This window comes from Thalassophryne amazonica, chromosome 4 (assembly GCF_902500255.1).
Source record: "Thalassophryne amazonica chromosome 4, fThaAma1.1, whole genome shotgun sequence".
Classification (NCBI taxonomy): Eukaryota; Metazoa; Chordata; class Actinopteri; order Batrachoidiformes; family Batrachoididae; genus Thalassophryne; species Thalassophryne amazonica.
The window spans coordinates 102,448,661-102,459,822 of NC_047106.1; the positions used below are offsets into that span (position 1 = coordinate 102,448,661).

Below are 11,162 nucleotides of genomic sequence, written 5' to 3' on the forward strand. Positions count from 1 at the left end.
AACGTTTGAAACCCAGCCTTAACCGGGGAGGGGGTCTGAGACACACTTTATCCCCTGTTTACAATGGGGTACTCAGGTCAAAGGAGTTTCAGTCTTTTGTTCATGGTAATGAGTCATTCACGTCATCAAGGGAGCCATCAGAAAGGCATCCATCCCATCATTAGAGGGACAGCTGTCCTGTCATTAGGTGTGCTAACTAGAGCACAATAGTTGCTAATTAGAGCTATTGTTTAGTCACTAGCCTATAGCAGTCTGCCTCTCAGTAGGAGGGGTCTGGTTAGGTTTAAAACTCCAGCTTTTGTTGGCTTCTGTTTTATTCTTCTCTACAAGAGTCAGACAGAAGTCAGACTTCCAGAGCAAGATTTTAGCTGAGGAAGCTTCTGCGATTTGAAGCGAAACGTCCTCGCATCAAGCAACCCAGTCCAGTCGAAGATTCAAGCTTCTCTACTTTGGAAACCACCTGGACAACTGAGAGCCTACACAGAAATTTTTACTGGCTGCCATAGTGACGATGACAAACCAAATGTTTTATTATGAACAAAGAGAAAAAGACATGGTTTACAACCCCTGGCAATAATTATGGAATCACCGGCCTCGGAAGATGTTCATTCAGTTGTTTAATTTTGTAGAAAAAAAGCAGATCACAGACATGACACAAAACTAAAGTCATTTCAAATGGCAACTTTCTGGCTTTAAGAAACACTATAAGAAATCAAGAAAAAAAATTGTGGCAGTCAGTAACGGTTACTTTTTCAGACCAAGCAGAGGGAAAAAAATATGGAATCACTCAATTCTGAGGAATAAATTATGGAATCACCTTGTAAATTTTCATCCCCAAAACTAAGACCTGCATCAAATCACATCTGCTCGTTAGTCTGCATCTAAAAGGAGTGATCACACCTTGGAGAGCTGTTGCACCAAGTGGACTGACAGAATCATGGCTACCAACACGAGAGATGTCAATTGAAACAAAGGAGAGGATTCTCAACTCTTAAAAGAGGTAAATCATCACGCAATGTTGCCAAAAGATGTTGGTTGTTCACAGTCAGCTGTGTCTAAACTCTGGACCAAATACAAACAACATGGGCAGGTTGTTAAAGGCAAACATACTGGTAGACCAAGGAAGACATCAAAGCATCAAGACAGAAAACTTAAGCAATATGTCTCAAAATTAAAAATGCACAACAAAACAATGAGGAACAAATGGGAGGAAACTGGAGTCAACGTCTGTGACCGAACTGTAAGAAACCGCCTAAAGGAAATGGGACTTACATACAGAAAAGCTAAATGAAAGCCATCATTAACACCTAAACAGCAAAAAAAACAAGGTTACAATGGGCTAAGGAAAAGCAATCGTGGACTGTGGATGACTGGATGAAAGTCATATTCAGTGATGAATCTCGAATCTGCATTGGGCAAGGTGATGATGCTGGAACTTTTGTTTGGTGCCGTTCCAATGAGATTTATAAAGATGACTGCCTGAAGAGAACATGTCAATTTCCACAGACATTGATGATATGGGGCTGCATGTCAGGTAAAGGCACTGGGGAGATGGCTGTCATTACATCATCAATAAATGCACAAGTTTACGTTGATATTTTGGACACTTTTCTTATCCCATCATTTGAAAGGATGTTTGGGGATGATGAAATCATTTTTCAAGATGATAATGCATCTTGCCATAGAGCAAAAACTGTGAAAACATTCCTTGCAAAAAGACACATAGGGTCAATGTCATGGCCTGCAAATAGTCCGGATCTTAATCCAATTGAAAATCTTTGGTGGAAGTTGAAAGAAATGGTCCATGACAAGGCTCCAACCTGCAAAGCTGATCTGGCAACAGCAATCAGAGAAAGTTGGAGCCAGATTGATGAAGAGTACTGTTTGTCACTCATTAAGTCCATGCCTCAGAGACTGCAAGCTGGTATAAAGCCAGAGGTGGTGCAACAAAATACTAATGATGTGTTGGAGCGTTCTTTTGTTTTTCATGATTCCATAATTTTTTCCTCAGAATTGAGTGATTCCATATTTTTTCCCCTCTGCTTGGTCTAAAAAAGTAACTGTTACTGACTGCCACAATTTTTTTTCCTGATTTCTTATAGTGTTTCTTAAAGCCAGAAAGTTGCCATTTGAAATGACTTTAGTTTTGTGTCATGTCTGTGATCTGCTTTTTTTCTACAAAATTAAACAACTGAATGAACATCCTCCAAGGCCGGTGATTCCATACTTTTTGCCAGGGGTTGTATTTAAGTGAAGAGAGTCACCCGGTTTTAATTGGGTAAACATGCATAATTTGTGCGATATTTCAGGTAGGAATTAATCTGTAACCACACAAAAGGTTAATTTTTTTAAGATACCATCAGAATGGAGGCTTCCTGTTTTCCTATAATGCTGTGCAGGACATTTAATCTCTGATGTATCTTTCACTTTAGTAAATTACTATCTGTGTCTTTATCATCTAAAAATTGCCACACCTCACGTCGACCAGTATGATTGTTTTCCCTGCTGCCAACATGTGAATGCAGCATCAGAACAAACTCCCTAAAACAAATCCAAAATTGAACCCTGTTTTTTGTTTTATTGATTTGATTTATTATTTATATATTTATTTATTATTTATATTATTAGTATTATTTATATATTTATTTATATATTATATCTATATATTATTATTATTATTTATATATATTTATTTATATTTGATTATTTCATGAATTTGATTGATTTATGTTCTTTCAGTGTCCATGTAGTGTTGTAAATCATTGTTACTGGATGCCTTTAGAAGAGCGGTAAAAAAAATAAATTTGTGCCATGACAAACGTTAAATGTCATCTCGCATCTCTTTTCAGGCATCTACTTATAAAACACAGCGAGCATTAAGCTCTTTATATATGTGCGTGCATGCATGTACGTGTGCATTGCTGTTTTAGCACAGCGTGGGTGTTTCCACCTCTGCAGAGAAGAACAAGTATCATAGTTACAAGGGCAGCGTCTCAGGAGTCTGTTTTCTGCTTCTTCTGATTTACACTCGGATCCTGAGAACAAATTAACGCTGGTGCTTTTCTTTTACATTCCACCTGCATTAGTAATGAAGCTGGCCCAGCCATGCAATACTGCAACGAGCCGCTTTATGTTAATGCAGCTTTGCAGAGTGTACGGAGTGGGAGTTAATTCCACCAAGTGTGAAAGTCCTCTGCGGTGAAATGAGTATTCGGCTCGGTACTCTCTCTGTTTGCCTGCCACAGTCCAGATAAATACAGCGGCAGGAATCGGAAAAATGTCCTCTTGTTAGCGTTCTGTAAACAAATACTGAGGCGATGCTCTGTGGATGACAGGCTCTGTAATTGCCAATTTGACTTGGCTGGAAGTATCATATCATGTAACAGACACAGCAGGGCTTGGAAGGGAGCACAGATATTGTTGGCGAAAGGAAAAAGTAGTCTTTTGCTGAGTAATGACACTGGAGGAATGTTACCTTCAGTGCATTCACAAAGCTGTTTTTTTTTTTTTTTTTTTTGGAATTCTGACCCTCATTTTTAATTGGCAGAGGGAATAGGAGTGATCCCTGCCTGTCAATGTACGAACGCCCTAATTAACTAGAACCTCGGAGCTTTGTAATCTCCGGATTTTGGGGTATCACAATGTGTTCACTTTAATTAAGCTTGTGCACTATGCAAGCTAATTAGATCAATGTGCTTGTTTGTAATCTGGTTGATATGAATAGATTGTATGCGAGCTCAAATCAGACAGTCTTACTAATTACAGTGTATGTGACAGTGCCATTTGGCAATTGTGTGCCTGCTGGTGGATGATACACTCACTGCTGCTCTCTGTGCACCTGGCGTTACACACTAACATGATGAGGCCGTCGAAGAGAGATGATGTGCTCTGCTGAAAGCTGACGGTCCCACAGAGAAGGACTGACCATGTCAGATGCTTGTTGAACCACGTACGTGTTCAGGACCGCTGCTTCTGCCTGTCAGCACTGAGACAGCTCAAACACACTGTATTCTCATTATCTACGAGGCTGTTTTCTTTTTCCTAGTCTGCAATGATCTCGCTGGCTGCAGTTGTTTATTGCTGTGTAGTTTTCATGTCTCACCACATTTTTTTTTTTTTTTATCTTTGTGTCTTATTTGCTGGAGCATGAAACATTGCTTCTCTGATCTGTCAGTGCTAGTGGTTTGAATGTTGTAGAGGAAGAAAGAACTGTATCTCATAGCTTTGTTTTTTACCTGCGTAGTCTGATTCCTGAGGTATACTGTAAGGCTGCAACTACTAATTTCAAACTGAGCATGTCACTGTCTGTCTTGTTCGTTAAATCGTGGATGACTGCCATGTTCTTTGTCAATCGAGAAAATTAATTGAAAACTTGTACTGACAAAAAATACAGGTACTGACTACAGAGTTATTGAGTGTTCTTCACCAGGCTGTAGTCAGATTCCAGACTCCTGAATACTCCCTTGAATTCAATTAAATTGAGTTTCATTTATATTGTGCCAAAACACAACAAAGTTGCCTCAAGGTGCTTCACACAAGGTCTAACCTTACCAACCCTCAGAGCAAGCACACAGGCAACAATGGTAAGGAAAAACACCCTCTGAGGTAGAAACCTCAAGCAGACCAGACTCAAAGGGGTGATCCTGTGCTTGGGCCATGCTACCGACACAAATTACAAAACAATTCACAAAATTAATATACAGGAAATGTTGCCGGTGCACAGTACAGGAGGGTTTCAGAAACAGACACCACACCCATCTCTGGATGGAGCTGCACCTCAAACAGAAAGAAAAAAAAAAAAAAAAAACAGAATCAGGCACCAGAAAGACAACAAATACAGTATAATTTGTCAGCATTAAGCAACAACAAAAACAAAAGAAATACTAAGGTGATGAATACTATGGTGAAATACTAATACTACAAAAGAAATACTAAGGTGAAGCTTAGGGCCACTAGCCCTAAGCTTCAATAAAAGACCCAGAATTTAGATAACGTTGAGGCCGCGGCCTGCTCCGTATCCTAATAAAATTTATTTAAAAGGGTAAAAAGCACAGTGACATAATATTCCAGTATTCTAGCCATACGAAAGGGAAAAATAAGTGTGTCTTAAATCTGGACTTGAAAGTCTCTACAGAATCTGACTGTTTTATTGGCACAGGGAGATCATTCCACAGAACAGGGGCACAATAAAAGAAAGCTCTGTGATCCGCAGACTTTTTACTCACCCTAGGGACAAAAAGTAGTCCTGCACCCTGAGAACGCAAAGCCCGGGCTGGTACGTAGGGTTTAATTGGGTCAGCTAAGTAGGGAGGTGCCAGTTCATGAACAGTTTTATAGGATAGTGGCAGAAACTTTAAATATGATCTCACAGGGACAGGAAGCCAGTGAAGAGATACCAAAATGGGTATAATGTGGTCAGACTTTCTGCTTCCTGTCAAAGGTCTGGTGGAGTGGGCACCCTTTTTTAAGTTTTCCTGTCTTTACACTTGGAGATGTGTGTTTGGAGAAAGATGATTTATATCTGAAGTTTTAAGAAAACAGCTCAGCTCGTCACTTCCTGTCTTTAAAACAGTCTGTTTTCTTATTGCTGATGTGGACATTCCATTTAAGGGCATGACACATGCTACCGACTTGCTGCAGCTTTTTCTCCAGACAGTGCAGCTTTTGCAAGATTGCATGACAAATTTTTCAATAACATAACTAATATACCTATGACATGTCACAGAACACAGTAATGTGTATTTGCATGTTTGAGGCTTCACAATCACCTCCTTCACCACAGTTCCAATTGCTTTGCAACTTTACCTAAGTATTTATAAAATGGATAATGTTCTTAAAAAGTAATCTTGGGTCAGATGTAGGAGTGAGTAACATGTGTTACTACATACCTCCACTTTAGTAACCATCCAGGAAGACTTGCAGCCCATCCTCATCTTCTGAAATTAAAAAATGTATCTGCCATAACCAGGTGGAACAGCAGCATATCCTGAGATCCACAGCAAAGAAAAAAACTCAGTGCTGGATCATGCTTGAAAAATGTAGCCGATGGCCACACTGTTACAGATCACGATTCACACCTGTCTTCTTAACAAATTGTTCATTTAACACCTTAGGGTCTCTTCATACATAATGCAAATATGTTCAGGGCAACTCACGGCAAAACAGCTCGTATGAGCGAACCATGAAGCATCGCGCTGATGGGCAGGCCTGCACAATCCCGGTGCGACGGTTTATGCACGCGACGGTGTCTATCGAGCAGGAACAGTGTTCTATGGGACGAGGTGCACCACATTGCTCTGCTGATGTGGAGGAAAATAAAATAAAAACCAGCTGTATAATTAGTGAATATCACTGGGTTGATATAAATAATACATAAAAGGGGACGCAATACAGAACACTGCGGTTAAATAATCCTGGTTAATAAAAAATCCACTCACGGGATTTGAACCCACACACTCTGATTACAAGACAGAAACTTTACCACTGCGATACACCCACTGTCTTATTACAGGAGCATGAAATGGCTAAAATCAGCAAACAGGTAAAAGTATTTTCTAAAATGATAAAAAGTGCAGTGATAACTGACCAAAGGGCATTTGGTACGGTGTATTTCTGTTGACTGAAAGTGGCATATTTGTCGTACTGTTGGCCTGTCATACGGTCCTGTGGTGCGCCGGTCACTGTCCTGTCAGACAGACAGACGTGATGTTCAGATCGCCTGCTGCATGTCCACATGAATTGACAGTCCGGTCCAGCTGGGACAGCCTGTCAAAGTGCCCGCTCACCAGCCCGTTGCAAAAGCGATATATGTTTTTATGTAGTTCAGTGTGAGGGCAGCAAGCACACACACACGTGTCTGTCAAAACATGGTGCGTGTTCTGCAGCTCTGATGTCCCGGACCAGAGTTGTCAACAGCTGACACGCCCCTGTCTGTTCAGCGCACAGAACAAGGTGTCACTCTGTGATCAGATGAGAGGCACCTCGTCTGTGGGGGGGGGGCGTGAACCACACACACGCACGTATTGGGGGAGTGGGAGAGCAGGGAGGAGCGCAGAACATATGCACACATGTGTTGTGGGGGGAGCTGACACTCTGGCATGCCACAAGTGCACTTGGCAACTCCACAGTTGTGGGGCACTTAGACAAATTTCACATCAGCTTGACAGTGATTGTCTGCTGACTGTTTTTGTGATAATAGTCTGAATAGTCCCACATTTTCTAAGTGCCAAATGAGCGATGTTAGATGTTCGTGCGTGTCAACTGGAATTTGTCCGACACCTTCCGCGAGAGTGTTCGATGGGCTCACACAGTGCATACTCTGTCTTTAAGCTTCTGGTGTGTGCAAATAGTTGTAGCAACAGGTGTACGAGGTGTTAGAGGCAGGTACGATTTTCCATGTTTTGCATACGATTTCTGCTTCATGTCCACTTTATGCACAATTTGACCAAATTCACACTATGTGTGAAGGGGCCATTAATGATCTACAACCAAAAGAGCATAGCGCATATGCATTGGTAGCATTTCACCATGTCATGAGAACCAGCCGACACGTGCATTGCGGTAACGTGTTGAGAGGTGATATTCTTCATGGCATGAAATGTGTTATCCAGCTTTGAGTTGCAAGGACACAGCAGTCAGGTGCAACATGATTGCCTTGGTGTTACATTCTCCTTTGTCCTCCACATTAGAGATATTACGAGGACTGCTTTCTTCCACCTGTGAAAAATAATGAAGATTTGTCCCATCCTGTCTATGGCTGATGCTGAGACCCCGATTCATGGATTTGTTTCTTCTAGATTGTACTACTACAACGTTCTATTTACAGGTTTACTGCAGTCCACCATTAGGGATTTCCAATTGGTTCAAAATGCTGCTGCCAGACTTTTGACAGGAAGCAGAAAGTTTGACCACATTATACCCTTTTTGGCATCTCTTCACGGGCTTCCAGTCTCTGTGAGATCAGATTCTAACTAAACTAACTAAAATTATTAATGGACTAGCACCTCCCTACTTGACCTAATTAAACCCTATGTAAAGGCCTGTGCTCTGCGTTCTCAGGGTGCAGGACTACTTTGTGTTCTGAGGGTGAATAAAAAGTCTGTGGGTCACAAATGTTTCTCTTATCATGCACCTGTTTTGTGGAATGATCTCCCTGCATCAATAAAACAGTCAGATTCTGTAAAGACTTTCAAATCCAGACTTAAGACACACTTATGTTCCCTTTTGTATGGCTAGCATCCTGGCAGAGTACGGTACTATGCTTTCTACCCTTTTAAATTAATTTTATTACTAAACAAAGTGGGTCACAGCCTCTTTTTGTGAAGCTTAGGGATAGTGGCCGGCAATCACCTTAGTATTTCTTTTGTTTTTCTTGTTGGTTAATGCTGACAAAGTTTGACAAAGTTTGACAAAGTTTTTAATTCGGCACACAAAATATTCAAATAGAAAAAAATGAACAATTCCACAGACAAACACAGACAAAACTAGTGAGTCCGAAAGGGTGTGGGCTGAAGCAACGCTTATTAGCGCCCACCCCTGCTAGTACAAGTCCAACAATTCTAATCAGTCATATTTACATAAATATAAATTCACTACTACATGTCGACACACAGACATACACATCAATATACTATTCACTTATAATTATATTTATATAGTACCAGATCATAAGAAAATGCTGATAAATTATACCTTATTTGGAGTCTTTCTGCTGCCTGATTCTGTTTTGTTTGTTTTTTTTTTCCCCCTCTCTGTTTGAGGTACAGCTCCATTCAGAAGTGGGACTGGGTGTCTTCTTCTGTTGTACTCCAGTCCTGGACACCAGTATGGACTCCCAAAATTTCCTGTATATTTGTATTGTCAAGTGTGTCGGTAGCATGGCCCAAGCAGAGGGTCACCCTTTTGACTCTAGTCTGCTTGAGGTTTCTTCCTCAAATCATCAAAGGGAGTTTTTCCTTACCAATGTCACCGGTGTGCTTGCTCTAGAGTTTGGTAGGTTAGACCTTACTTGTGTGAAGCACCTTGAGGCAACTTTGTTGTGATTTGGTGCTATATAAATGAAATAAATTAAATTGATGAACACGCGTGTGATCATCTGATGGCTTTGGTGCTCCCGCGTGCACTGACATCATATGATCGCTTCGGTGGGCGTGCATGGGCCGTGATCTGGCAGCTTCGTTGCTCCTAAATTCACTGACATTATCTGATCGCCTCGGTGGGCACAGCTGGGCCATGATCTGATGACTTTGTTGCACCCGCGTGCACTGGCATTATCTGATCGCCTCAGTGGGCATGCCTGGGTTGTGATCTGATGGTGATGGAGCACCCACATGTGCAGGCATCATCTGATCCCCTCAGTGGGTGCCCCTGGGCCATGATCATCAGAGATCACGTGTCAGATGTAGCTGGTTGGTTGGATGGTGTGCTGGCCGGAGGACGCCGCGTCATATGGGGTTTATATGGGATGATGGTTTTCTGAGCTCAGGCTGCTCCATGGTTGTTGTGTGCACCACCCAGCACTGTGACATGCAGCTGGGTTTTTATTTTTATCTCTGTTGTGGTGGAGTGGGTATACTGCTGCCCAGTGATTCCACCTCCATCGGGATATACTGGATATGCCATGATGGGTGTTCCACAGTTGTCAGCTATTCCATCATGGACATAATAGCTGTCCAGATGTGTACACTGCACTACACAGCGATCGCACTGCAGTCTAGGTGCCGTTCAAGCTATCGCCACGTCAGCCACACCTCAATAATGTTGGATTGTAGTTTGGGGAGGTTGCACACAACACATGCACACTCCATTCTTGTTGCTAGGTGGGCAGGCCCCCTTGCATGTCATTCATGTTGCTGTTGGGGAGCACGACACACTCACATCCCATTCATGTTGCTGAGGGGAGCCCGACACACTGTACACCATTTGTGTTGTCTGGGGGTGGACATGACACTGATGCCCTTTGAGCTGTCGCCACCCTGACGGTGGTATTCTGGGTGTTACAAATGAGCCCCACTTTTCTAAGTGCCCTGCTGTTGGAAGTTTGTGGGCAGCACCTTGACTGTGAGTCAAATGGGCATTCACCCGCCATTCGCCTTCATTTGGCTGCTGGTGTGAAGGCTGGCTCTATATTCGGCCAGGGTTCAACATTGCCGATCATTTCATGCAGCCCCTCGACCACAGTCTGAATTGTCCGACCTGCTTACAACATGCTGTGCGAATATTGCGACCACTGTCAGATGGCAGTACGACCTCATCTTGACGCCATTCGATTGGGTTTCCTACATGAGCACGACGTAAATGTAGAGTACATGTGATGTGGCCGACTGGTTGTGTCGACTGCTGTATGAGACATTTGAGTGCAGCTCCAATTTTTCACACCTGGATGAGGTCAATGAAGGATTACACAGAGGTCAACATTGAAAAAGCTCCCTTTTCTCCTACTTTTGGCTCCTCCTCACCACAGCAGGTTAACAGTTTCCATCTCACCCTGTCCTCTGCATCTTTCTTTGTCACACCAACCTCCTGCATGTCCTTCCGCGGTACATCCATAAACCTTGTCTTTGGCCTCCCTGTTCTGCTGCTGCCTGGTGGCTCCATCCTCAGTATCCTTCTTCCTATATACCATGGGTCCCTCCTCTGCACATGTCCAAATTATTTCAATCTCACCTCTCTGACTTTGTCTCCATAGTGTCCTATCTGTGCTGTCCCTCTGATATGTTTATTCCTTGTCCTGTCCATCCTCATCACTCCCAAAGAAAATCTCAGTATTGTCACTTCTTCCACCTCCAGCACTGTCTCGTTTTTTTGTTAGTGCCACCATCTCTAAACTGTACAGCATAGTTTGTGTTGGGTATTTTCTCCTCCAAACATTCTTAAAACCTTTAACAAGACAAACAGAGTCAAGAAACACCAGTGAGACAGAAAGTCAAATACTACGCGCGGAGTGCGGCCAGGCTGTACACCAAGGCTACACTAAAGTCTGGCCTGCTTTTCCGCTCTTTTTATTAAGAGACGCCCTCATCACATAAACAAGAAACTTGTCCTAAGGGTGGGGGTAATGACGCAAGACAATTTTCTTTTCATAACATAAACGCATACGTCAATAAGTGCAGCTGTAAGGAAGAACACTTCAGGTCAGCACATCTCGTTCGTCTGTTGCAGGT

The 11,162-nt window shown here is 42.4% G+C and overlaps 1 long non-coding RNA gene across 1 annotated transcript; it reads left to right on the forward strand.

The window, feature by feature from the left end:
* The first annotated feature begins 3,681 nt into the window (after positions 1-3,681).
* On the forward strand, positions 3,682-10,686 carry LOC117508580. Its single transcript, XR_004560132.1, has 3 exons — positions 3,682-3,692; positions 7,632-7,633; positions 10,474-10,686. It is a non-coding gene; the product is annotated as an uncharacterized LOC117508580 (long non-coding RNA).
* Positions 10,687-11,162: the final 476 nt, after the last annotated feature.